We start from the raw sequence: 24,432 nt of genomic DNA, 5'->3' as shown, positions 1-24,432 counted from the left end.
GAACCAGGTTAAATTCCTCCATCCCTCTCGAAGAGCCCCACAAACTACCAAAAGTATCCAGCCTGCATGGCAGAGCCTGGCAAGCTCCCCATGGCATATCTGATATGCCAAAAACAGTAACAACAAGTCTCACAATGGAGATGTTACTGGTGCCCACTCGAGCAAATCGATGAACAATGGGAGGACAGTGCTACAGTGCTATATCTCACTTAAAACATGGTATCTAAAAATGAACAAAATGAATAAAATTGCTGTCAAAGATGAATAATCTGAGCTTATGTTCCGACTCTGCGCCAGGCTGTTTTCACTCGGGGCGCCCCAGAGTGGGGCAGGTGAGAGCCCTCCCCGCCCCAAGGGACCCAGCCCTGGCAGCCGACCTCCACTACCCAACTGCCGCCATGCTTCAGGCCACTTTCTGGACACATCATAAGACACTTCCTACCCATTTTCAATAATTACCACACCATATTTGATGGGGTTCAGACAGTAGGCAACAAATCATAGAGAGAAATATATAAATATGTGCCTCTCAGAGAGCCCGGCAAGCTACTGAGTATGCTGCCCGCATGGGCAGGGCCTGGCAAGCTCCCAGCGGCGTATTTGATATGCCAAAAACAGTAATGACAACAGGTTTCATTCCCTTGACCCTGAAAGAGCCTCCAATCATTGGGAAAAGACGAGTAAGAAGAGGCTGCTAAAATCTCAGGGCTTGGAGGAATGGAGATGTTACTAGAGCCCACTCAAGTAAATCGACGAACAACGGGATGACAGTGATACAGTGATACAACGATGTTCTGCAAAAAATGTCACAAATTTATTCAAAACCTTTCTTTGAAATAATGGTTAAAAAAATGGCTTAAATGATATACAGATCAAGGGCTCAAAAGAAAGACATTCTATAGAGAGATTCCAATTATTAGTAATACAAAATTACTCGAATCAAAAATCCCGTGTTGAGGATGGACCACTCCCCACCTCCCATCCCCCCATCCCAGGAAACAGAATAAACTGAAAGTCAGAGGCTAGGAAATCTGCAAAGAACAGAAGTAGAACAAAGAGTATTACTATGTAGAGAGAATTTCAATGACAACATGGTTGCTAAACAGTATCAAAAATGATAGGAGAAAAAGTGTTCAAGAGATTTGACAATAAGGCATCCGTCACATGAAGACCAGCCACATCAGTGGCATGGTGAAACTAGAAGTCAATGTGCCTGGTACTGAGGAATAAAAAGGCATAAACTGCTTCTTAATAAAAATTCAAATTTCCTTTTTTTTTTAAATGTAGGAGTCCTGCTATTTATTCAGCCATCGATTAAGCTGAGAGAACTGGGCATGAACTCCACTTTACATTTTTTCTTTTTTATTTTTTTAATTGAATATCTGTGAGATAGACCATTACAAAGCTGTTCATAATTGGGTTTTAGTCATACAACGATCCAGCACCTATCCCTCACCACTGTACATTTCCCACCATCAATGTCCCCCCTCTTCCCATCACCATCCCCCAGCCCCCACCCCCTACCCCCAGCCTCCCTCTGAAACTTCACCTTTAAAAGAAGGCCATGAATACAGTTTTATGAGTCTTCAAGGGATTTATAATTAAATATACTTAACTTTTATTTCCAATACATTTCAGCCCTACTACTTCAATTCATTATGTAGCTAACAATCTGTAGGGGGTTAAGGGTTCCCCTAAAAACTTCCATAAAAAATCTGTAAATCTGACTAGCAGTCCCTGTCACCGTAAAAATTACTTGCAACACAATTTTGGATAGGAGATGACCAAAGGGTAAAATTTCAGTAACAAACACTACCAACAAATTTCCCTCTAATAGTAAACAATTTTTCCCAGTATTACATATATGTCATTACGTTATCAAAGATTTTGCCAAAATTCTACATTTAAGTTTTTCCTGTTTGTACAAAAAGGTACTTTAAAAGAATTTGACTACAAAGATAAAATAGCCACAGGTATCTTATATAGGTTAGACCTGATTTAGGACATCTGAACCAATCAAGAGAAAACAGACACAGGCAACCGCACTTACCCTGTGTCATAGAAGTTTCTGATTTGTGAACTATCACTAAAATATGGGCTAAGAAATTCTCTCTTATTCTTGTCAGACTGAAAACCAAGGTGGGGGGGGTGGGGGAGGAAGCAATATCAAATACCTGGAATACCTTGTTAAAACTGCAGGCACTCTAGATGTGGTTACACTCCCACAAAGTAGCTGCTTTTCAGAAAGAACAAAGACGGTCCATCTTCCAAGAATACAAATAACATTTCAAGGTACTCAATAAGGACATTTTGATCACTCAATGGTAACTTGAAGTACTGTCCTCAACAATTCTTTTGTGACACGTTAACATTCCAAAAGGACTCAAAGTTCCACTTTTCAAAACAGAAGAATAGGTATCAGCAGTTACCACTTTATTTTTTTAACGAAGGTCTCCATTTTCGCCCACACGCACACTCTTCTCTTCATAACCAAAGTCAACAACAACCAAAAAAAAAAAATATATATATATATGGGGCTGGAGCAATAGCACAGTGGTAGGGTCTTGCACATGCAGCCAGCCCGGGTTCAATTCCCAGCAGCCATATAAATATGAATGCAATAATAAAGTATTGATTTTGGATCAAAATCCTCATCTCTGAAGAGTAAAATATAAGAGGAACAACATGTGAAGATGCAATTTACATATTCATAAGGCTATTATATGAGGCAGGTAGAATGATCTTGAACCAGGATGTACTGGGTTCAAATCCCTGGATTGCTTCAATTAGTTGCGTGATGAGTCAAGTTTTTTAATCTAGTATTTTTTTTAATCATGCAATCTAGGATAAACACACAATTACTAATAAATAAATATATATGTAAAAGGGTCTATTGAACAGTATGAGGCATCAAGTATGGTGTGTACTTCTGTGGGGTTTTTGTTTTTTGAAGCATGATATAGTTTTTAATGAACTAAACGTATTTAAAAAGAAGTGAGGGGAGAAAAAAAAAGGAGAACACAGGCATAGAGCCTAGCAAGCAAGATACGTGTTCAAGGGCAAACAGAGGCTTAAGGAGCAAGCCAAATTCAAAATGTACTTTTGTGGGGGGAACAGCAGGAAATCAAGTCGAGAGCCTCAGACATGGGCGGCACAGTGAGCTCTATCTACTGAGCTCTATCCCCACAACCCAATATAAAATATCTGTAGCACTGTAGCACTGTCCGCCCGTTGTTCATCGATCTTCTTGAGCGGGCACCAGTAATGTCTCCATTGTGAGACTTGTTACTGTTTTTGGCATATCGAATACGTCACGTGTAGCTTGCCAGGCTTTGCCGTGCGGGCAGAATACTCTCGGTAGCTTGCCAGGCTCTCCGAGAGGGGCAGAGAAATCAAACCCAGGTCGGCTGCATGCAAGGCAAACGCCCTACTTGCTATGCTATCACTCCGGCCCATAAAACCAAACATAAATAAACAACCCTGATGTAAAATTAAAACAGTGAAAATTACAAAGTAAAATCTAAAATAAAATAGCTCCAACATAAAAACCTGTCTACTAATTAGGAAAATTCAACTATTAAATGATTTTCAGCTTCCATTATTATGTCAAAATTCCACATCTGACTTCTTAATTAACTAGGGTATGACCAATTCTCAAGACATACATTGCTGTCCCCTCTGCACTACCAGATAGAATCATACACATGATGGGCAGCTGTAATTTTATAATAACTATGCAGCCCCACTAAAAATCATTCAGATTACAAAAAAATGTTTCAATTGGTCTAGTTCCAATCAATGTATTGCCAGGAAACTATGCTAAGCCAAAGATAAAAGAGACAGAGAGTAAATCGGGAAGGAGTGATGGGTGAGGGGAAAAAGAGAGAAAATCTAAAAACACTACATTGTAGTATTAATTTATAAATGGGGGAGGTGCTGGAGTGACAGCACAGCGGGCAGGGCGTTTGCCTTGCACGTGGCCAACGCGGGTTCGATTCCCAGCATCCCATATGGTCCCCTGAGCACCGCCAGGAGTTAATTCCTGAGTGCAACACCAGGAGTAACCCCTGAGCATCCCAGGGTGTGACCCAAAAAAGCAAAAATAAATAAATAAATAAATAAGTGGGGGAAGTATAGGACATCAACATTACCCTGAGAATATACAAAAACTTGACAACCAACTGTGATTTGTTTTAGAAATTATTAGGTGTTTTTGGTACTGGCTTGAGCATTTCCTTTATGCCTGCAATGTCACATTTAAATGAAATTGCCCTTGGTGAGCAAAACAACATTCAGGTTATTTATTTTTTAAAAACATGACAGCTGAGCATGTCATAAATGAACCGACTTCTATAATTCTACAAAGTCAGTGATGATTGTGAACTTTAGACAGCAGAAAGGACAGTGTCCAAAATGGAGGACCTCACTTATTTAGAGAAAATTACATGAACTCTGGAATTTACTGCAAAATAACCAGGAGGGGTGTGTGGAGCAGAAGAGGAAGTGAAAGAGAAACCCAGATGAAACAAGACTAGCGATGTGCTAGTAACTGTTAAGTTAGGTGAGGGTAGTACAAAGGGTTCATTATACTTCTCTTCGCTCTACATCCAATATATTTAAAATCTTCTACAAGAACACATTTTAAAAAGAAAACTGCTTTTCCATAAGTGATAATGATATATTCTTCACAGACATACACACACACACACACACACACATTAGTAAATAATCAATACTGTAAAAGCATAACTTTTAAAAAATGTAACCAAAAAAGTTCCTTAAAAAGAGTCACATTATCTTCACTGTCACCATGAACACTGCAGAGAACAAGTAACCCAGAGAAGAGAACTGCAAAGTGCTCCAGAACCCACCCAGAGTCCCTCCACTTAAGCTTGCAGCCCTGAAGATGAAAGTGAACTGGTCTCAATTAGGAGAGAAGTTGGGTCACATCTGCACTACACATGTTGCCCACATCGGCAGCTCACCACTGCAGAGTTGCATATCTTCAACATACCTTTACTTTTCTGTTTGTGGGTGGGGGAAGATGGGAAAAGGAAGAATGCATTCATGTTCCCATGTGTGTGTAATTTAAAACAGACAAACTGGGCATTAAGAAAATTAAGAAACTGACTTTAGTGATGTTGATTTTTAATAACCAAAATCCAAAAAGGCAGTTCTGGTCACAAGCTCATGAATAAATTCTTGATGCCTTTTTCACTAGGCAGATCCAACTCATTATCTGGTATTGTAATGTATACCATACATACTTTAATTCATTTTATTAGGGGTGGAATGAAAGTTTACCTTTTCCTCCCTAATAGACATGAAATAAGACAGTGTCTCAAGAATGATCATTTAGGGGCTGGAGCTATAGCACAGCAGGTAGGGCGTTTGCCTTGCACGTGGCCAACCCAGGTTTGATTCCCAGCATCCCATATAGTCCCTTGAGCACCGCCAGGAGTAATTCCTGAGTGCAGAGCCAGGAATAACCCCTGTGCATTGCCGGGTGTGACTCAAAAAGGAAAAAAAAAAAAAAAGAATGATCATTTAGCAGCTTTCCTATTGGGGTCTAAAGGCAATTTAATAGAGTGTACTAAAGGAAAATAAAAGAATATCATGATAAGCTATGTTCCAAAATTGAAGATGAATATGTAACACTGCCTAGTTTATAACTACTATGCCACATTTCTTCTCAAATACTTGTTAAGGTATGAGACATCATACTGCAGTAACCCCATAGGAGTTCTACTTCTTTGTTTTTTCAATAGTATTTCAAAATGTTGACACATTTATTGAATTATTTTGGGAGAATCTAGCTCTATCTACCTTCAGGGCTCAAGATACAAATATATAAAAATATCAGGACAGCTAAAAAACCATCTAGTTGAAAAAAAAAAAAAAACTTGGCAAGCTTCCTGAGTTCTCCAAGAAAACTTCAACTGGCAACTTCATTAACAGCAAAAGAGCACAGAGAAGAGGGAACAACTGTGGACTCAGGGAGACTTTGGCTGGGCCTGAAACCTCATTAGTAAATTGCTGAATGATTCTGGGTAAATTTAACCTCTTCCTGATTCATTTTCTTACTGGTCATTCCTAGGTTTTCAGAATCAACTTAGAAAATGTTCTGAGAATTTTTTATAAAGATAAATTTATTTTTAATGTCAAAAATTATTTAAAAATCAGTATTTTTTTAAAATTCATTTAGGTAGGGGGTTTGGGTCACACCAAGCAGTGCTCTACACTTACATCCTGGCTCTGTATTCCGAAGTTACTCTATGCAGTGCTCTGGGGATTATATGTGCTGCCAGGTATCAAACTGGGGTAAGATGCATGCAAGGCATGTACCAAGTCTTCAGCATTAGTTATTACTTAGAAGGGGGAAAAAAAAACTATACTTTCATATTGTTATCTATAAGGAAAAGAGTAGCATATGAAAGCACCTTGATTAAAGAAATCATACTTTAAGCCTATCTTGAGGAATATTTTCAGTAGTTACAAGGCCATTTTATGATTTTTGATAAGTCCAAGAGTCAGTGTATCAGTGACTTATCTTTACACTTAATTACACTTATCTTTAAGCTGAATCACTTAAAAACTTATATGGTTAACCATCTGCTAGAAGTATCAATGAAATATTAAGTCTTGAAGATTCTAACTACTTTTTCTCTCACACACTAAGACTCTACTTAACAACTGAAAGATGAGCACCCAGGCCACAGGAGTGTGGTTCACCAGCAGAGCACCTGCACCTCTGCAGGTGTGAGGCCAGACTTAGATCCCAGCACCGCCCTCCCTTCTGGGTGTGATCACTGGGCCATGATACTTCAGTAAACTCTGGTATCACAATGAAGTGTGTGACCCAGTGCACCATAACCAAGTGTGTGCACAAGCAATGAGTATGTAACACTAGCAAGTACCATGAACAAGCGACCCCTCATCACTGAAACTGTCCTCCCATTGTTCATCAATTTGCTCGAGCGGGCCCAGTAACGTCTCCATCGTGAGACTTGTTGTTACTGTGTTTGGCATATTGAATATGTCACGGGTAGCTTGCCAGGCTTTGCCGTGCGGTGAGGTACTCTCGGTAGCTTGCCAGGCTCTCCAAGAGGGGTGGAGGAATTGAACCTGGCTCGGCCAGGCCGGCTGTGCGCAAGGCAAACGCCCTACACTGAAACAATAAAAGAAATTGTAGAGGGAAGATTCATCCATGTACTATCTCAATTTAACACACTGTCACATTTTGGAGACATACAAAATTTTATCTTTTGTCAACAACCTTTGCATTAATGAATAGGGGGTCTTCTGATCTGCCTACGGATCCTCAGACCTCACAACCACTACCTCCACTTTTGTTTTCTTTCCCCAAAACAAAAACCCCTCAGACGCGCATCTTTCCTTGGCTGTAAGCCCCACTCTCTATTCATATTCTGGTAATGAAATTTTTATCCTAACCTCACTTAACTAACCCACATTAACTCAGTATCCACTAATCCCCAAATCAACAATCAAAAATTATTCAAAGTTATGTAGAGAAACCAAGATATTCGGTAAAATCTAAAATAAGCTTGTCTTTTCTGATAATACTCACGGAATTTGTTTTATTGAATATCTTCAGATGCAGCTCAAGTATAATTTATTAGATTAATAAGCTGAATTTACTGAAATAATCCTTGATCTAATAAAGAAATACAATATAATATGTTTCCTAAGCTTTGCCTATGAAATACCTTCTTCTTTGATGACAAAGCAATTCATTCATTTCCATGCACTCTGAATATTCATTCAACTGCTTTACTTTAATTCAGTCATCTGATATGAAGAAAATTGTATTATATTTATTAAATAAATTTTATATTTTTATTATATTGACAAATGAGCACTACTGTAAGCATGGAAAATTAATTTTTATCAGCTTAAAACCTTACATTTAGTTGAATGGATGTGAGTTAATGTGTGTTCACTTTCAAAACCACACTAAAATGACAGAGAGGGGGAAAAAAACGCAAGGTACAAATCTACAACAACAATAGTGAGACAGGCCAGCAGATGAGATATAGCAATAGAATTTCAGAAAATGAAAAACAGATGTACAACTGAACTGACTGACTTAGCAGAGGAAGCAAAAACTTGAATTCCTATTTTGGTGGGAACCTACAAGAAACAATCTGATTGTAGGAGATGCCCTAAGAGTCACAGGAATAGGAGGTTTCAAATACTCCTCTGAAGGCTGAGGCTAACACAGGGGATCTGTTGGTAACCAATACGAGAGAGACAGACAGAGACAGAGAGAAAAGTGCCTACCATAGAGGTGGGGGGGGGGGGGGGAATGGCCATAGAGAAACTGGAGACATTGGTGGTGGGAAATGTACTCTGGTGTAGGGATGAGTATTGGAAAGTTGTATGACTGAAACCCAATCATGAACAACTTTCTATGTATGTCATGGTGATTCAACTTTAAAAAATTTTAAGAAATATTTAAACCAATCTCTCAAGTAACAAGTCTCTCTCTCTCTCTCTCTCTCTCTCTCTCTCTCTCTCTCTCTCGTTAAAAGAAACTAAGGACATAAAAGAACAAAGACTTGGCATCAGAAATTAAAAAAAAAAGCAATCAAATCTGAATGTCAATCTAAGAAACCCAACATCCAAATAATGGGTGTTCTTGAAAGTACAAAGACCATGGAGCTCAATTATAACAGACTATTTCACAAAGGTAAGAATTACCAAGTTGAAAGTGACCCACATGTCCCTAGTACAATGAATGAAATACTACCACACCAAGACCCACACCACCACAAAATTTTAAACCACCAAGATCAATGAGAAATTTCTGGAAACTTCTAAACAGAACAAACCAGTCATGTACACAGAAGGGGATAAAAGAAAAGCACTAATCCACAGCAATGCTGGGATGTTAGGAGCAACGCCTTCAAAATTCAGAGAGACAGCAATGGGTTAGTTAGAATTCTGTACTCAATCGACAAAAACAAGCAAACTGAGAGGACAAAAGGGCATTAGGGGCAAGGCAGACAGCTCAGGGGTCAGGAACACAGGCCTGGGATGCACAGGGACCTCAGTCTGACCCTAGGCACAACATGCCACCCCATACCCTTGCCCCCATACAGTGTAGTCCTATAGACAGATGAGGCCCAGATGACACCCCCCCCCCCCCCGGCACTGCTGACTCTGGGCAGCGCCCCCTCAGTGGATATAAGCTTTGAATCTTCTGGCCCAGCTGACAAAGTATTACTGTATGGCCCGCAGTACCTCTGAACACTACTTGGGAATCTTATTCCCCCTCCCCCCAAAAAAAGGTTTTAAGAGTGGGGAAAGCAGCTTTTAGACATGAAGGATCTCAACAAATTTAGCTCCAGTTTACTGAGAAACTAGAGTATGTACCCAGGTAGATATGAACTAAAGAGCCATCAATCCAGGAATGCAGGAGCCCAAGGAAAAAAGCAAAAGGAATCCCAAGGATAGCTGCACAGGGACCAGAGTGATAGTACAAAAGGTAGGGTATTTGCCTTGCACACGGCTGACACAGTTTCAAACCCCGGCTTCCCATATGTATTTCATTTCTTGAGAAATCTCCTTAGTTGTTTTCTAACCTGAGAGGAAAGAGCGAACAAGCACACGAGAGGGGGGACGGGGAAGAGAGAGAGAGAGAGAGAAGGAGAGAGAGGGAGAGAGAGGGAGAGAGGGGGAGAGAGAGAGAGAAAGAGAGAGAGAGAGAGAGAGAGAGAGAGAGAGAGAGACTTGTTACTTGAGAGAAATTGGTTTAAATACTACTGAGTGCGGAGCCAGGAGTAACCTCTGAGCAATGCCAGGTGTGACCCAAAAAGCAAAAATAAATAAATAAATGATAGCTGCACAGTCTTTCTAGAAACAGACCATACCTGAGAATGGAGGGTCCAGGAAGGATGTTTCCAAGAAAAGAGAAGGCCAGTTAGAGTACAGCGAATAAGACCTTGCATGCAGTCTTATGTGTGGTCAACCCAGTTTCTATCCCCAGGACCCCATATGGACCTCCAGCCTGCCAAAAGTGATCCCTGAGCACAGAGCCAGGAGTATGCCCTGAGCACAGGCAGACATGACCCAAAAACAAAAATGGAAAAGAAAAAGGAAATAGTTGAAGGCTAAAGGATGGGTAAAAAATAAACTATGCAAACAAAGGTAGGAAAAGGCAATTCAGGATAAATTAAATAAAAAAGTTGTAAAGGAAATTACATGCAGTGCAAGTATTTTTCATGGCTTAGCCTTAGCATATTTCTGGTGTGGGGTGAGAGAATACAGACCTATGTGTGGGCATTAATAAAGAAGACAATAAAGAAGGGAAACTCCAAACAAGGTAATAACTCAGCAGACATTATCTAAAATGTAAAGATCAAAAAACAGGAAAATTACGTTATTTAGACAAACCGGGCTAGGCAATAAAAAAGAAAAAGAATTGAAAGTGGTTGCCTCTGAGAGGAGAAATCTGTCATGAAGGAAATTAGAGCTGAGGTCTCTGCTTTCCTTATAACGCACATAAGTAGGACCCCCAGGGGAAGGCCCTGAGGAATGCCATGTGCTTTGTAAATAAAACAGAAAGAAAAACTGTAAAACCACTAGAAAGATTAAAAACTGTGGGGAGCGCACATTTCATATGGGTGTGCTTTATACTGTGGTATACTTTTCTTATGATACACCAGACCGGAAACACTACACCAGAAGTTCCCAACTTGACTTACTTTCTCCTTCCCAGAAAAAAAACAAAACAAACAAACGAACAAAAAGTACCACTCAGTATCCCCCTGGAAATGTACTTTCTTTAAACAAACAGAAGGTGCATCCAATTGCACCAGAGGCTACTACCACCCCCTAGGATCAGCCCAGCCAGCACCCTCCAACTAAGGGTGGGGGGAAGAGTGTCGGCCACTTAGAGTGACACTGTGTAAAGAAGACAGAGCACAAGCGGCCCAGCATGACAGGGGACTCTTAATAGTGAAAGTGTGCTCCTCGCCCCACTCACACCTTTAAAAACGGAATGAGGAAGCCAAAGAATAGTTAGTTATCTTTCATAAGTCACATACCAACAAATTCTTTTGTTTTGTTTGGGGGTCGACACTCTGCAGTGCTCAGGGCTTACCCCTGGCTCTGTGCTCAGGGTTCACTCCTGGCAGGCTCAGGGGACCATATTTGGTGCTGGAGATCAAACTAGGGCCGGCGGCAGCATCCAAGGCAAGGGCTCTACTCACTGTACTATCACGTCAACCCAAGATACCAACAAATTCCTAAAAAGTTCAAGGCCTAGGGCTGGAGCGTTAGAACAGGAAGTAAGACACTTGTCTTTCAGTGACTGCAACCCTGATTCAAATCTCCACACCTCACTGGGTCCCCTGAGCACCACCAGGGACCACTCCTGAGTCCAGAACCAGAAATAGCTCCTGAGTACCTTGTGTATAGCCCAAATAACACCCCCACCCCCACAAACACTTTCAAGTTCCAGGGGCCAGAGAGATACTACACAGGTCTTGCCTATGAGTGAACCCAGTTTGATACCCAGCACCACATGATCTCCACACCATCGCTAGGTCCACAGGCCCTGGGCACCACCACTGACACTGTCCAAGTAATCCCCTAAACTGTCCCAAAGCCAGAGCACCGGAGGGGCTGGAGTGATAGCACAATGGGTAGGGCATTTGCCTTGCACGCGGCTGACCTGGGTTCGAATCCCAGCATCCTACATGGTCCCCTGAGCACCACTAGGAATAATTTCTGAATGCAGAGGCAGGAGTAAGCCCTGTGCATCACTGGGTGCGACCCAAAAAGCAAAAATAAATAAATAAATAAATAAATAAAAGCACCACAAAAAAGCACCGAATCCTCAGAAGACCCTCACCCTGAACCACTGCCCTGCTCAGCTGCGAATTGCTGGAAGGATCCCCTGGGCCTCCCGAACACCTATTGGCAGACATGTCCAAAAAGTCTTCTAGTTCTACAGAGTAATATCAAGCAATTAAAAGTGGTAACTAGGGGCTGGAGTAATAGAACAGCGGGTAGGGCATTTGCCTTGCAAGCAGCCAATCTAGGTTCGATTCCCAGCATCCCATATGGTCCCCCAAGCACCGCCAGGAATAATTCCTAAACCAGGAGTAACTCCTGTGCAAAGAAAAGTGGTAACTAAAGTCCCAGGGATGGGGGGGGTGGGAAGGGGGAGGAGGTTTTAACAGCACACAAGCTGACAGTTCTTCAGCACATTATTCCTTTTTGTCCTATTTGTTTTTTTCATTTTTGTTTTCATTTTGGGGCCACACCCATTCAGGGGTTTCTCCTGGCTTTTCACTCAGGAATTACTCCCTGTGGTGCTCAGAGGATCACCATCACCACCACCATATATGGGATATCAGGGATCAAACCCAGGTTGGCTGCATGCAAGGCAAACACCATACCCACTATACTATTGCTCTGGTGCCCATTACTTCATTTTTAACCTCATTTTTTTTTCATCTATAAAATAAACTGCATCTCCGCTATTTTAAGACACTGTTGTAAAGAGGGCTGGGGATAACAACATGTTTAAAATCACCAGCCACCAGAGCTGGATGACCATCTGTGATGAACAGTTATTTTTATTTCTTCTGCACACGTTTATCATCAGTGCATCAAGCCTGGACAGATTAGCTGCAATGGAAGCTAGAACAAATTGAATACATTAACATAAAATGTACTTTTCCAGGGTAAGTTAGAAGACAAAGCGATTGATGGGGCTGCAGACAAAGCAAGCAAAACATGTCAGGAACAGCCCACACCTAGAGAGAATCTCACCAAGGAGGAAAAGAAACGCTAACACTGAGGAGGAAGGAACAGGTTATCTCGGGTTAACTATGCCACAGGGTGAAATTAGCAAAATTCATACCCTAAGAAAGTAGGACAACTAATCAACCTTCAAAAAGAAAAAAACTGCAAGGAAAAAAAGGGGAAAGGAGAGAGTCTCCTTGAAGCTATGCTAGTTTCCAGAGAAAGGAAGGGCAGAGGGATGGTAATGTGGGAGAGAAAACAGGAAACAAAAACCCCTCCCTGAAAGCGTGAAGTCAGAACACTGAGTAGTATCACAGGCTGTAGGGGTGACACACAGAAGAGGCTTCTATTCTTGCGGTTAGTTTTTCAGTCTGCTGAACCCAGGGCAAGGAAACCCTTCTCAGCCATGACTGAGTACAACAAAAACCCCAGGGAGATGCAACTTGAACTGGATCTCATCGATCTTCGGGAAATTTTCTAAATTGCATTCATCTCAAAGTTGTCATTCTGTCCTAACTCAATATCCCCTGGAACTGGAAAGAGAGTGTAATTAGCATCTCAGCTCTCCCACCAGGACACTGTCTCCTAGACAAGCTTATTAACTCTCGGAGCTCCAGTTTCTTTGTGCACAAAAAAAAAAAAAGATAATCTTCTGCCCCTGGGGATGGCATCATCAGGATTAAATATTAAATGAAGGTCTCTGGAAATGACTAGGAGATATTGGGTGCTCAGTAAGTAATACTGTCCCAAAGTTATGGTGTGGATACACAGTGGAATATTATGCAGGTACATACAAGATGAAATTTTGCCATCTGCTGCAACTTGGATGCAACTGAACAGCATTATGTCAAGTGAAATAAGTCAAGGGAGAAGAATAAACACCAGATGATCTCACTCATGTGTGGTAAAAGAAATAAAATAAGACAATGGACAATATTAAATGACAGACTGCTGACTTTTCAGCACAAAACTGAAACTGCCAGGCTGTGTGGTGAGGAGAGGGGGAAAAAAGTGAACTACAAGTGACAGAAGGACCGTGATGGAGTGCCGTGGGCACTTTGGTGGTGGTGAAGATGTAGTACTTTTATACAACAAACCATAAAAGTATCACAACTGCAACCACATTATCTAAATTATAAACAAAATACTATGATTGATATCTACAAAATAAACATCACTTTTCCTTTTGGGGAGCCAGGGGGAAGGTTTGGGGAGTTGATGCTTGTAGGCCACACCTGGCAGTGCTCAGGGCTAATCAAGGATGGTCCTCACGGGACCACATGGGGTGCCTGGGATGGAACCCAGATGGGTTGTATGCAAGGCAAGAACCTTACCCACTGTACTCTATCTCCAATCCAAATATCACTTTTTCTAAAGGAAAACAAATAAGAAATGAAGGGGAAATTATAACTAAATACACTTAAAAGATATACCAATCATAAGTGGGCATCTTCAAAAGAACTACTGCTAGGTTTCTGTTTATTTATTTTGCAGTTCTAGAGATCAGACCCAGGACTCATGCATGCAAAGCACACATTTCACAGCTGACGCATGTCCCAGGGTATCTGATTCAAACAAATTTTCTCAAAAACTGGTAAATGAGATAAATACAGGTTTTAATACCCAATACAATTAGACATTTGATAATATAAAGAAACTTAAAGCATAGTGATGGGATTCAAGTTATTGACAAGAGGTCTTATCTTTTAGAGATACATACTGGAACGTACAATAGTGAATTTTTATAACAAAATGTTTTCTATAAAAAGCCATGCAATGTACAAATAAAGCTCAAAGATGAACTGCTGGAAGGAAACATTAGGCTTCAGAGAACTGAGCAATCTGTTTATGAGCAATGAGCCTTGAAGTCTGGGAGGAAATATGAAAGAGTATTCTTGAATCGGGCATATGGTTTGGTGACAGAACACATGTCTGGCCTGTGCAAGAAGCTGTGTTTGACACCTGACAACACATGGTTCCTCAGCACTTCTAGTAGTCGTGAGTAGTGCTGGGTGAGGAGTCTTTTTCTTTGTGTTTGGGCCAAACTCAACAGTGCTCAGAGATTCCTTCTGGCTCTGCACTCAGGGATCACTCCTAGTGAGGTTCAGGGACCATATACCTTATGGGGTGTCAAAGATTAAGCCTGGGTTAGCTGCCTGCAAGGCAAGGGCCCAATCTGCTATTCCATCACTCCAAGCCCAAGATAAGGCCCTTAATTTTTCTTTTGATTTTTAAAAGTCTTTCTACATTTTTCTAAGATCTGTCACATGATGGGCACACCTAAAATGACGACCAACATTGATTCTAAAGCTTAATTTTCACAAAGAGAGAAACAGAAGTGACTATCCACCCCAGAGGTATAAAAACCCAATGCAGGGGAGGTCACATAGTATCTATCCCTAAAAGAGATACAGACTCAATAGTCTAAAGCAATGTTTCTCCATCTTTTTTCTGAGCTTGACCCCCTTCGACTTGTTTCCATCCTTTGGCTCCACATCCTGTGGGTTGCCCCCTAGTCTCATACTGTGGTCCTCCACTGATGCAATTTCCACCTGTGGCCACTTTGGAATAACACAGAGGCTTCCAGGGACAATATGGTTCCTAATCAAACAAAAACACAGTGATCTAAAAGTAAAGTCCCAACTAGTGTCATGCTACTGAATTTAAAGTCTAGAGGTAAGACAAAAGGAAATGGAAGGACTTTGGCAAAGTAGAGAGAGAATACTCTGTATAAACGGGGCAGGAATGTCTTAATTCTAGCTAATGGTTTCTGGGATGGAGGATGACTCTAGGACAGTTGCCAAAACTCTTCTATTTTTTCTGACTTTAGGCCAGTTACCAAGACCCTTCCACTTTTCCTAAGGAGACTAAAATAAAGATATTTCTGTGAAAACCCCCCATCTTCAAAAGAACTATTGCTAGGTTTCTGTTTATGCTAAGCAACTAATTTTTTAAAGTTGAAACGTGGGACTGAAGCCATAGCACAGCGGGTAGGGCATTTGCCTTGCATGCGGCCGACCCGGTTTCAATTCCCAGCATCCCATATGGTCCCCCGAGCACCACCTGGAGTAATTCCTGTGTGTACAACCAGGAGTGAGCATCGCTCGGTGTGACCCAAAAAGCAAAATAAATAAATTTAAAAATAAAGTTAAAACGTTATGCTAAGGAAAATATGTCTGCAAAACTGCTATACATATCAAAAAACGTACTGGATATATAATGGTAAAATTTTAATGTTACCCGAAGAGATTTAAACACTATCAAAACTCTTATTAACAGCCCTGGTTTGGCAAGTTTACTTAAGTTACAGAAGGAAGTTATAAACTAGAATAGGCATACAAGTTGTACACTCAAAATCAGTTACCTCTAGAAACATTTAAAAAAAAAAAAAAGTAAAAGACCACATTATCCCTGAATTACTGAAATTAAATCCAAACAGCTTTGCCATACAGATGTGCCTTTGGTATACTACAAGTGGGACAAAAATTGTAAAACAGTTTCTTAAAAGTTAAAAAATTCTAGAGATATCATACTACCATGCTGAAATTGTTAAAGTGGCTTTGACTTGTGATCACTAAAGGAAATTACAGTTTCATATCAAAGACTACTTCCACACAGATAATTATCCCTGACCACTGCAAAAAAACAGCTTACCACATATTCATAAGCAAACCACTAGCTCTTTTTCTTAACCTAACAATTTTCACAGATGCCAGGCATTATGTGAGGCATTATATAAGCACTAGTTCATTTAATCCTCACATAACTGAGACTAGTTATGACTATAACCTTATACTAAAGGTAAGGAACCTGAGGCTGTGAGAAATTTTACCCAAGGATAAAGAGGCATTCAACCAGCACCAAACAGGGCAAACATTCTGCAAGGATGCTTCTTTTGGGGGAGCCACTCCTTGCTCAGTGCTCAGGGAACCAGGAGGTTCCAAGAATGAATCCAGTCCTCCTGCTTACAAAATGTGCACTACTGATCCCTTCTAATCACTATTCCAACAAAGATTTTTTGAGGAAATAATAGCACATAATACACACCAAGTAAGACTGTAAGAGACCATTATATCAAAATTCACATTAATTGTGGCCACTGGGTAAAAAGGAACAATTAAAGGAGTTCAAATGAATATAAATACAATGGAGAGAAAGGAGAAATACTTTCTTTTTTTTAAATTTGAGATAGATTTTTTTTCCTTAAATTTTTATTAGTGAAACACCATGAGGTACAGTTGTAGACTTACAAATTTTTGTGCTTGGGTTTCAGTTATACAAAGATCAAATACCCATCCCTCCACCAGTGCCCATTCTCCACCACCACCAGTCCCAGTATCCCTCCCAGCCTCCTTCCCCCCCATCCCTCCCTACCACTGTGGCAGGGCATGAAAGGAGAAATACTTTCAAGGCCACAGAATAACATGAGAAACAAAAAGGGGAAAAGAATAAAGAACTTCCCTAATCGCAAAAGAACTAAACCAGATCAGCAGTTTTCAATATTCAGTTTCCCAAAATACCTTATCTCATGCAGTTCATGAACCCCAGAGATCACTCTAAGTACTACCCTACTACCCTCTCCGTAAGTCCATTCCCACCCCAGGTCGAGTCTGAACCAAAGATCTCCACACTCTCTTCTGCTCCTCAGTCATGAAAAAATAAAAAAACACATTTGGACAACCATGACTGTTTGAAGCAAAAACACTTAAGTGTAAATAATATTTTTAGTTTAATGACTCCAAAATAATAAGAAGGGGGGGAATAACAGCAGTGGAACATTGCAAAAATACTGAGAGATATAATATACTAACTACAGGAAAATTTCTTTTAATTATAGTTAAACTTATCACTTTCTATTGTGCGGTGAGTTAACACTGAAGTTCCACAGAATATCTGAAAACCTAAGCTTAAGGCTTGGAAAAAATGATTAAAGAATTGGTACTGTGACCTAGATACAATGTTTTTAAAATCACAATTGTCTTCTCTTCTGGAAGGGACGATGGGAGTGGAAGCGATGAGGGATGAGAAGCCTGAAAATGTCTTAAAAATTCTTTCACTGAGGCTGATAATGCAGATGTAAAAAAGAGCAAAGCAAGAGGAAACTGACATCAATTATAGCCTTACAGATTTTGTTCAGAAACTTCCTATCTGACCAAGACAATAAGATCCTACAAAAGACAGTGACAGAATCATTTCGGAAGCCCTTTCAAGACCTCCAGTTCACTGGAGAAAACTAAACCATTTCCAAGAGGCCAGATTTAGTTACATATGTAAAAGTGTAGGTTAGTGAAAAAAGCTTAAGACACTGCTCAGTTAGTACTATAAAGATAGTACTATAAAGATTATTCGGAAGGCAATTTATACAAATTTAGGTCTCCATGGCTCTACCATAATGAGTAAAATTGTAAAATGCATAAAAATATTATAAAAAATGAGATATTTCCATTTTAAAACTGAGAATATGAAATTAGTCTAATTTCAATCTATAAAAAGAAAATTCCACACTAATAAAAATTTTTTTAAAAAAAAGAAAATTCCAGAAACAGTATAAATATATGCATAGGTCACATGAGGTCTAGTCCTGTACTAAGTAGTAAGAGACATTAACTTAAAAATGAAAAAAAAAATAGAAAAGTGAAAAAAAAAAAGCACTATAATTGTCACTAAAATACTATCCCCAAAACTAGGGATTTAGGGAAATACTGCATAGATTACTTGTACTTCTAAATACGAAAAACACAGCCTAAGATCAGGCCAACCACAAAACAAGGGAAAACAATAAGGAAAAGAAAAGCATCTCTCTGGGGCTGGAGAGACAGTACAGCGGGCAGGGTGCTGCCTTGCACAAGGCCCGCACAGGCTTGATCCCCAACACCCCACATGAGACCCAGAGCCACCTCCGGGAGTGATCCTTGAGCACAAAGTGAGGAGTAAGACCTAAGTACAGCTGGGTGGAGCCCAAAAACCAAACCACAAAAAAATAAAATGAAATAAAAATTGAAAAAAGAAAATAAAAAGAAAAGCATCTCTTCAATACGAAAAAATAAAAGATGCCAAGTCATCAAGTACATGACATTTCTACATGAAATAGCTGCTAGGTGGTTCCACAGTCAACTCTAACTTTCTGAGAATCTGCACTAAAAGCACCGTCAGTCCATTATGTAAAAGTCCAATCGTTCATTACTCCATCAAAAGTATTGAGTACAAAGTTATAGGCATTTGTATTTGTATGTATTTGTATTTCCTTCTCTTACAAAATACACATAAACACACTTTAAAGGGGAAAAAAAGAGGGGCTGGAGCAATAGTACAGCAGGTAGGGTGTTTGCCTTGCACGCGGCTGACCCAGGTTCAATTCCCAGCATCCTATATGGTCCCCCGAGCACCGCCAGGAGCAATTCCTGAGTGCAGAGCCAGGAGTAACCCCTGAGCATCCCAGGGTGTGACCCAAAAATAAAAATAAATTAATTAATGGAAAAAAGATTTCAAGAAAACATTTGTCATCACTATCAGACATTTCTAACTGATATTAGAAATGAATAATTTCTGATTTCTTTCTCTCTGATTTATCTGTAATTTCTAAATAACTGTTGCATTTGTTCTTAAAGATCATTCCCTTCGGCTAATGATACCAGGCACTGGACTCCATTTTACATTTTATTCTGGGGCACTGCCAAATCAGAGGAATGATAAAAATCTTTTGACTATCAAGTTGCCGTTGTGTGCCAAAACATGGCATTCCCAAAGGATGCTCTGTCTGGAATCTTTGGGGGAATCATATAAAAATCTTCCATTAACTCAGTCTTCCAAAGAGACTGAAAAATGTTTGTGTGCTGGGTGAAGTTTGGGGCTAAGAGTAGATTTGCTGACTCCTAAAAGGTCCAGCCCTGAAATTCCGAGATTCTATAAAAGAGCAGTAAATTAGGGTTTGGCTAGTATTGCTAACTCCTAAAGCCAGCATAAACATTTACTTGAGGCTTCTGAATCTGTGAGAGTATCCATAGTGGTTAGGTATAGTAATTCTGCATGTGGAAAAAAATAAAGCCAATGAAAAAGCTTCTAAATAAAGGTGGGTTGAGAGAGGTAAGCCCACTTCCTTTGTTTTCTCCAAGGAAACAATCCTGATTTTAGAAATGCAAAATTTTACTCTCAGTGGTATTGATCACTGTAAACTATGCAATCATCTTATAAAAATGCTAGTAATTCATACTTTCCCAGAAATATGCCTCCATTTCTAAACAGAATACTTCAGTCCAAAACAAAAAGAAAAGGACCCATAGTTTCCTGTAGAAACAGAAACAAATTCAAATCTTCAAGAAAAAAATTCTAACATTCTGCCATATAAAATATAAACCCCACATTCCTGAATAAAATGGCAAAGACAGACCCTTTGTAGTTCTCTTGCCACAGTAATATGAGAGTGGTGATTCAGAGCAAAACCCAATGTTAAACATAACTACAATATTACTAGTTACAGAGTAATTTTGCCAATAAATATTCTGGTGGAGGGCTGCTTTGTCATCTTTGTACATGTATTTTTAGTTGAAAGCAAGTGGTTGGGCAGTACACGTGGACACAGCTCTGATTTTTAAAAATCTATTTTTAAAATCTGAGAACTGGATAGTTTTTCTAAACTTAATTCTTCCTACCCGGTAATTTGGAAAGGGTAAACCACAAGATCCTTAAGAAGCAAAGGACCTAACAAGCTCACCAACTCAGACCAGTACAATGCTATCTTGGAAACCTCTGAACATTCACCAAAGGAATACAGAGCCCATACTCAAATCCAACTCCTGAAAGATATCTTTCTAAATAAGCAAGAGCTCTCTTCATTTCTTTGCTCTGTATTTTGCTGTCATTTTCTCTTCGGAGCTATCTCCTAAATCTGCAAATCTGCTTTTTCTACTTGGAATTAAACTTTAGAATTTAATATGCATCCCCAGTTATGTAATATGATCTCAGTTGAAAGAACTCTAGTTTACCTTTAAACTAGTGTTATTTGTACTGTCTATGGCAGCACTATGGCAGAACTGTCCTCCCGTTGTTCATCGATTTACTCGAGCAGGCCCAGTAACGTCTCCATTTTGAGACTTGTTACTGTGTTTGGCATATCAAATATGACATGGGTAGCTTGCTAGGCTTTGCCGTGTGCGCGAGACACTCTCAGTAGCTTGCTGGGCTCTCTGAGAGGAGCGGAGGAATTGAACCCGGCTTGGCCCGGGCTGGCTGTGTGCAAGGCAAACGCCCTATTGCTGTGCTAGGAGCGATAGCACAGCTTTGTACTGTCACTTGCAATAAATTCTAACTTTGTTAAGTGATGTTTTGGGGGTCATTTTTTAACCATTAGAAAATCCCCATCTATTTAAGATAGCAAGAATCTGAAATAGGAAGCTCAACCCACTGGTCTCCTTTCTCTGTAAGGCCATTAGTAGTTTGTCCAAGAACTAATTAGACTAGAGGTAAAAGAGTAAGGATGTTATGAGTAGAATTTTTTTTTGGGGGGGGGGAGATAGGGGGTAGCAGTTATAAGAAAATTTGCCTTTCTCCCTTTACTCTAAATGAGCAGCCTCTTGTTCTCAGCATTCCTTCTACACACAAGACCACTACTGACTTCAGTGGGAATTCTGCCCAAGAAGTGAGAAACACAGGATACGATTAAATTAATCCTAAATCCCCCACCATTGTTCCAAGCCACTACCACTTGCACAGTTCTCCAATAACCTCCAGAAAGTTGGTATTGAGGCTGGATGATGGTTCCCAAATTGAATTACAAGACTGATCCCTCTTGTTCTGCCAGGTAAACACAGCCTAGCTCTTTAAAAGTTGTGACAGTCTGACGAATGTACTTGGTTGGCTCTTATCACAATCCAAGATTGCATTGCTTTGCAGCCAAATCAGTAGCTGCAGCAGCAATCCAGCGATTTCTCACAGCAAAGGCACTGCAAATGGCAACGGAATAAACAAGACTGAGCACTATTTCTTTCCCAGCAGAACCTGTCCACAGACTAACAATTCCAAACCCCAGATCCCGTGGCTAAAAATCTGCCTCAGTTTCCTTCAAGACCCAAAGGAACTGCAGACAAGAGTACATGGACGAAAATTCGAATTCTCCGTACAATATTAGAAATAGTGAAGAGAGAAAGCAAAGAACAGGGGACTGAAGCAAATGGAAGAATGAAAAGAAAAACTTTTAAAAAGTCCGGAAAATTAAAAAAAATAATAACTAAAGACACTTAAATGGCAGGAAAAAAAAACGCTAGGCACACACATATCATTTCGGATGCCAGAAGTTCAAAAAAACCCACGAAGGGAAAAAAGAAAAATGTGTGTGATTCGAAAAGATAAAATATACCCACTGCCCTCCTAAGCACAACATTCAGACTTTTTCAGATTGCATGATGCAGAATTGAATTTAAGGCGTCCTAGATCAGTGGGGTGGATTCCAACAGACACCCCTCCCAAAAATAATGGACTCTGGGGCGGGAGATGTTCCAACCCCACCCAAAAACTCAGGGGAGACTGATGATGCGGGAGAGCAGAGTGACAGAGCGCCCCTCCCCACATCCACCCACCTACCCACCCACCCACCCATCAACCCACCCTGTCTGGCTGCTAAGGCCAAAGTCTCAGGTCTGGGAATCCCACACTCCAATTCCAGCCCTACTCGCTCCCTTCGCTCCCTTCGGACCTCTTCCAGGTCCACACCCTGCAAATTACCCAAAAAAAAAAAAAAAATTTTTTTTTTTAAATCTCCTAACCTTCCCTCGGTCCCGGAGGAGAAAAGCCAGCCGTCCGTGGTGCTAGGAAAGCCAGTGGATTGGGAATTGCAAAGACCACGAACACCGCTGCCCCCCCCCCCCCCGCCTCGGGCAGCGCCCACGGCCCACGACGTCCTCTCCCAGGACGGCGCGGGCAGGAGCCCGGGCCCCGAGGAGCGGGACACCGCGCGCAGCCCCTTCGGCCGTCCCCCGCCCCGTGCCCACGCGCGCGGCCAGCCCACAGCCCCGGCGTCCCGGCCCCGCATTCCCCCTTCCCCAAATCACGTCGTGCTTGAAGGACGTCGCGGCCGCGGCTCCTGCCTCCCGGCCCCCGCCCCCCCCCCCCAACCCGGAGCCCCCGCGCACCCTGGAGCCGGGCAGCGGCTCCAAAAACCCAGACCCGCGAGCGCGCTGCGCCCAGCGCCCGGGATGGAGCAGGATTCCGCCCCGCGTCCGACCCCCCTGCGCTGGCGATCGGCTCGGCCCGGGACGCGTGGCTCTGAACCCAAAGCTCCCCCCCCCCCCGCCCCCAAAGCAGGACCCGCACTCTCCTAATAAGCACGACGCCCCCCCCACCCTCTCCCGACTCTCCCGCAAGAGTGACCGCCGAGGAGCGCGGGTGTGGAGCGCCCGCGAGGAGCAACAGGGGCGCAGCCGGACCCTCGGCCGGGCTGGCTGGCAAAGGGGGTCCAGGAAAGAGTGGGGAGGAGAGGAGCGAGATGGAGCTGCAAGGGGTAAAAAAAAAAAATCCCCAAAGCCAGACGCCCTCCCCCCACCGGTGGGACAGTCCCGCCACCGCTTCCTGCCAGGATCAGCTTCCCAGCTGCAGCCAGAGGAAAAAAAAAAATCCGAGCCGCCCCTGCAAGCTCCTCGGGGACTAGGCGCTCTGCACGGGCTCCCCTCCACACAGCCACTCCCAACACGGCCCCCAGGCCGCCATTCCTCAGCTCAGCTCGGCGCGTCTCCTTACCCGGACGCCGCAGCCCCGGACCACGTTCGCCACGGGGACCCGTCCAGCCTCAGCCTCAGCCTCAGCCCCGCCGCCCCGGCCGCCGCGCCGCCTCCTCCCTCCGCTGCGTTTCAAATTGAAATTCCCCGGCTGGGGCCGTCAGAGGACTCGGCGCGCCAGCCCCGCCCCTGCGCGGCGGAAGCCCCGCCCGCGCCCTCGCGGGACGCCTCCCGGCGCGGAAACCCCCCACGGCCGCGCCACGCCCCCCGGCGCCCAGGCCACGCCCCCTCCGCGTTCAGGTCACGCCCCCCGAGACCTGGCCACGCCCCCGAGGGGTACCGACTGGGCTTCTCCCAGCTTCGCCGTCGCCGGGTACCTGCGGTGGAAGGGAGACCGTCGCCCCTTCGGAGCTGTCACGGATAGTGACTGTTGGTGCCTCTTTATGAGCACCGTGTCCTGACCCGAGAATCTCGACCGCAGATGCCTTTTTTTTTTTTAAATCGATGTTTGAAGAGTTGTTTCTTCTAAATGAATCCGTTGTCTAAAAACCTAATAGCGGGCACACCTGTGTGATCCAGGCCCCTGGGGACACGGAAGGACGCCTGGTTGGTCCCTCTCAGGCCACAGTCATCCTTAAGAGACTGGAGGATTGGGGGAACACCAGGGAGGAGGAGGAGGGCTTTTATGCCCCACCCCGGAGAAGGCCCTGGATGACAGAGTAGGACAGTTTTACGTTTGCGGGGACCACACCTGGCGGTGCTCAGGGTTTACTCCTGGCCCTGAATTTAGGGATTCCTCCTCGCGGTTTTCGGAGGGTTGGGGTGGGGGCTTACAGGCTGCCAAGGATAGAACCCCGGTTGACCGCGTGCAGGGCAAACGCCCTACCCGCTGTCCTATCGCTCCGCCCTCTCCCAGTTTTGCTTTTCTTTATCACTAGATCCCTTTCTT

The 24,432-nt window shown here is 42.4% G+C and overlaps 1 protein-coding gene across 23 annotated transcripts in view; it reads right to left on the bottom strand.

Annotated features, from left to right (window-relative positions):
* Positions 1–23,668, bottom strand: part of EPB41L2 (erythrocyte membrane protein band 4.1 like 2) — a 231,072-nt gene extending 207,404 nt beyond the window's left edge. For 22 of the 23 annotated variants that reach the window (XR_008794149.1, XR_008794150.1, XR_008794151.1 and 19 more), the window contains exon 1: positions 23,506–23,668. The gene's annotated coding sequence lies outside the window, so the exon portion shown is untranslated. Of the gene's footprint in view, positions 1–14,111; positions 14,149–23,505 lie in introns of all 23 variants that reach the window. The other variant, XM_056126398.1, reaches the window with a different exon arrangement.
* Positions 23,669–24,432: the final 764 nt, after the last annotated feature.

This window comes from Sorex fumeus, unplaced genomic scaffold (assembly GCF_029834395.1).
Source record: "Sorex fumeus unplaced genomic scaffold, SorFum_2.1 ptg000061l, whole genome shotgun sequence".
Taxonomy (NCBI): Eukaryota; Metazoa; Chordata; class Mammalia; order Eulipotyphla; family Soricidae; genus Sorex; species Sorex fumeus.
The sequence above is the reverse complement of the archived record's forward strand: the minus strand, read 5'-3'. Positions and strand labels throughout refer to the sequence as shown.